Consider the following 5,000-nt stretch of genomic DNA (forward strand, 5'->3'; position numbering starts at 1 on the left):
GTGTGTCTCACTGCTAGCTCCCAGTGCTATGATCAGAATCAGGATGAATGTAGCTGTCAGAGCAGGAAACAACCAGCGTCTGAACCTGGAGACAGCTGAGAGAGAGACAGATACAGGCTCTGTGGAGAGACAGACAGACAGACAGACAGACAGACACACACACACACACACACACACACACACACACAAGCGTTGGACTCTTGATGCTCTCTCCACTAGGAGTTATCAGTTGATTTTCACTGACCAATCACAGACCTCTGATCCAAAGAGCGCTGCTGTCCTGTTCCTTCTCGCTGTTGTAGTCTGTCATCATGGCGATCTGTCTGTCTGCCTGTCTCTCTCTCTCTCTCTGCCTGTCTGTCTCTAAAGATGAAGACCTCTCTCCGTCTGAAACAGACAAACTATGATTATGACGTGTCTGGAACAGCTCTTGAAAGCATCAACGACAGCATACCTGTCTCCACTGATCAACACATCAAATAGGGCTGTGAATGCTGTATACTTGGCTTTACACACTGTGCTCCAACATCTAGGGGGCCGGGATACGTATGTCAGGATGCTATTTGTTGATTATAGCAGCGCCTTCAATACTATCAGACCTTCTATTTTAATACCTTAATACCTAAGCTGTTAGATCTCTGGGCCTCTGCGATTCCCTCTGCAGGTGGATAATAATTATAACTCGAGAATGCAATTTCGGAAGAAATTGCGGTGTGAATGCTGTAAGTTGAAAGGCTGATGCTAATGCTTGATTTTTTTTTTAGGAAGAAGGTGAAGTAGTGAGGATAGTTGAAAAAGTAGGAATGGGTTTAATTAGCATGAATGTCTTTGAAAAGTTGAATAATACCCAGAATGTTTGAAAGATGTGGCATATTTTAATAGTTTTTAGTTGGAAAAGTGGGAATGAGTTTAATTAGCATGAATGACAAGTGTGTGAATGACAAATATAATATGAATAATGTCTTAAAGATGTGGAATATCTTGTTTGTGGAAAAGGCTGACGCTACACTGGATTGCTGACTTGAATTGTGTTAGAAGAAGGTAAAGTAGTGAGAATAGTTGAAAAAGTGGGAATGGGTTTAATTAGCATGAATGTCTTCGAAAAGTTGAAAAATACCCAGAATGCTTGAAAGATGTGGAATATAATGATTTAAGAAGAGGAAAGGAGGAGAAGAAGAAAGGAGGTGAGGAGAGGAGTAGAGAAAGAAGAGAGGAAGAGGAGAGGAGCTGTTATTTGTCAGCTAACATGATGTCATGATGGACTAACTCACAAACTGACTGACTTCAGGCCTCAACACCAAGACGAGGCTCTGGCACGCCCTTAATACTGCTTCTAGCTGTAGATTCCCTACATTTTGATGTAAAAGTAATGTATGAAGAGGTAAAACTATGGATGGTATTGCAAGGTAAAGATAATGTAGCTTCTGCCTCTTTCCACTCTGCCAGTTGGGCCCTGCCCTCTGAGTCTGAGCATTCCATCCCATACACACCAATGTAAAAATGGCAGAAAGGCATTTTTTTCTAAGCCTCAAAGAAGACTGAATATTTTAAAAAGTACTAATGGGATTTGAAAGTTGAATACCAAGCCTGAATGTATGAAAGATGTGGAACGTTTTAGAGTTTGAATGGAGTTTCTCTGTGAATGTATGAATGAGTAGTTAGCAGTTGAAAATGTATGAAAATGTGTCAACTTTGAACATTCTGTCCATCCGCTTTAATGGGCCAAAAATGCCCGCTAAACATTGAATATCTCGGAAATTATGAATGTTATGAATATTATAAATAGTAGCACTCGATTCTGAATCAAGCCGAACGTTTTGATGTTTGTTGTTTCTATGTTGAAAAATGTGGAAGGAGTTAATGTGCAAAAATCTGGCGGAAGAATAAGAATAAAAATGTAGAATAACATAGTTGTGAATGCCTTCAGCATTCACACCAATAATAATGTATACTTTATTAATCCCACAAGGGGAAATTACGTTTTCACACACATTACAGTCCCTCCAGGATTTCGCGATGTCGCGAGCGTGCCAATTCACGCAGGGGCGGATCTAGAAAAATATTTATGGGGTGGCGAGAGGGGGGCAGGAATTTTTGAGGGGTGGCAACATATAGCAGACGTATATATAATGAATCTTTTACTACTTTTATCACAGTTTGATGAGAAATAGTCTGTACACACTACAAAAGGACACATGCTGCCATTTACAAACCCATACAGACAAACTTAATCTCATCCAATCAATGTCTGGCATTTGAGGTTTGATGTGGAACAGTTCATATTAGGAATAAGTGACCATACAATGTGATCTTACTTAATAGGAGATAGAAGTATGATAGTAAGTAGGTAGAAGTAAGGGGCATTATCACAGGAAAGGCATTAAGGTAAGACAAGATGAGTGGCAGATGTGTGAGAGGGGAAGCCAACAGTTTTGGACTGTGTGAGAGAGGCAGCGCTGCAGGCAGCATGTGTACAAGATTAGGAACTGTCATTGATTAGTTATAACCATCAGACTGTGTTAACACACACTAACATGTTAGCCTGGGAGAGTATTTTAGGTTCATTTGTTTCATTTAATCTGAGCAATAGATCTAAAATACATTCTACACAAAATATAAAAACTCATCTCCCCATCTCACTCTTACACACTGACAACTTTCCCTAATTATTCATATTTAAGCAAACATGAATATTTATATTTATTTGATGTCTAAGCAATGTCTCTTAAATTTTATAAAAATGTCCGTCTTTGTCATTTGCTGTTCTTGTTCATATGTAACTTAGTATATATGCAGCAACAGTTTCCATACCATGTGGACCAGATAGACTGGAGATGGGTGATGATGGCCCAGCTCTCTCCTTTCCCTTTCACTGTCTGAGCCCTGCACGGTATCTTGTCTCTCGCTTTCTCCCTCCTCATCTTGGTGATGCTCTCCCTCCATATCTTCACCGCTGTGGTGTTCTCCACCTCCTCCTGTCCCTGGTCGCCTTGGCCTTGTATTCTATCTCTGTCACGTTTCTGTTACCCTTTTCTCTCAATGTTTTCCTTGATAGACGTTGAATCAATATTAGCTTGTGTAGCCTACTTTGCACAGAACAAACGTCAGACAGAAGTAGCATTATATGTGTAGTTAGCAAAAAAACGTTCTTCAACCTGATTTTTATCATCTCAAAATCAGCATCGCAACTATGCTAGCACTGTGCTTTCATTATAATTTCATTTCTTGATAGACAGTTAATCCGTTTTGACCTCTTTCCTCCTGTGTCTCCCTTCCTCATGACTCCTGGCTCCCTCGCTTCGCGCCACTCAGTTTTCCAAACAAATCAGTCTCTTACTACTCTGTCGTCATCTCGCGCTGCATTCACTGCAGTCGGACATTGGAGAATCGCGCTCATAAATTGTCAAATTGGCCATAACTTTTAATTTGTTGCTGCCAACTGGGGTGGCAGCAGGGGTAGCAAGGCTTTCTTTTAGGGTGGCACTTGCCACCCTATGCCACCCCGGTAGATCCGCCCCTGAATTCACGCAAATTCAACCAATCACCGCGAATTTGGTGCAACTCGCAATTTTTTTACATACATTACATACGTAGTCCACTGTTTACATATTTATGACCATATATAGGCTGCATGTTAAGTACTGGTGTTATTGTTGAATACATTGTGAATACATATTTCTAAAATTTGAGTTATTATTACACAATACTTTTTCTGACCTTTTTGAATCCCCCGACAAATAACCCATATTACAAAAAAAAGACTAAAACTAAGACATTTAAAAAAACTAAACTAAACTAGCAAACCCACTTTAAAAACTAATTAAAACTAAACTGAATTTGAAAACAGAAAGTCAAAACAAAATAAAAATAAAAAACTAATGAAAAATGCAAAACTATAATAACCTTGGCACACACACACACACACACACACACACACACAGACACACACAGACACACACAGACACACACACACACACGGTGGATGCAGGAAAAACCGGAGATGAGACGACACGATGACCTAAATTGAGGACAGCTGCGCTCGTTGTTGTAAGTGCAATGATAAGTTAAAGTCCAATAAGTACTTTATCAAACCGTATGAATGTGTCCCAGGCCAGGTTAGAGTGTGTGTGTGTGTGTGTGTGTGTGTGTGTGTGTGTGTTCTCGTTTAACTATATTCGTGGGGTCCAAAAACCGGGAATACAGTATACTTGTGGGGTCCGGACAGCTTTGTGGGGCCAAAATGTTGGACCCCACAACTTTAAAGGTCTGTTTGAGGGTTAAGACTTGGTTTTAGGATTAGGGTTAGAATTAGGTTATGGTTAGGGTGAGGGTAAGGGTTAAGGTTAGGCATTTAGTGGTGATGGTTAAGGTTAGGGTAAGGGGCTAGGGAATGCATTATGTCGATGACAGGTCCCCACAAAGATAGTGAAACGCACTGTGTGTGTGTGTGTGTGTGTGTGTGTGTGTGTGTGTGTGTGTGTGTGTGTGTGTGTGTGTGTGTGTGTGTGTGTCAGGCCAGGTTAGGAAATTAACTAACAATGTAAAGATCAACAAGCCACTGACAAAAATGTTCAAATTTGATTCATTCAATAAATTATTATTTTTCTAAAATATATATAAATATAAATTCTTAAATCCACCAGCCATTTTCATATTATACCAACATTTGCAGCATCCTGAGCCTTTTTGGTTACTAGGAAATCTCAGCCCAGAGTATTCTCCCCAAAACAAGTTTCCTTTTTATTTTTAAAGAACTATACAAAAAAAAACTTTCTCTGTCTCCCGCAACTTCATTGCAACAAATATACAAAAGACATCGCAACTTTTTATTGCAACTTTTTACAAAAGCTCCCGCAAAATCCGGCATTTTGTGCCGCAACAATCTCAAAAAAAGGCTGCGAAATCCTGGTGGGACTGACATTACACACACATGCTCAGTACTTATACATACATGCAAATACCTCGTTGTTTAAAAAAGCTTCTGAAAATATAAAGCGTTA

The 5,000-nt window shown here is 39.7% G+C and overlaps 1 pseudogene; it reads right to left on the bottom strand.

Moving 5' to 3' along the window:
- Positions 1–5,000, bottom strand: part of LOC116065066 — a 9,052-nt pseudogene that overhangs the window by 3,886 nt on the left and 166 nt on the right.

The sequence above is a fragment of the Sander lucioperca genome, chromosome 17, assembly GCF_008315115.2.
Source record: "Sander lucioperca isolate FBNREF2018 chromosome 17, SLUC_FBN_1.2, whole genome shotgun sequence".
Classification (NCBI taxonomy): Eukaryota; Metazoa; Chordata; class Actinopteri; order Perciformes; family Percidae; genus Sander; species Sander lucioperca.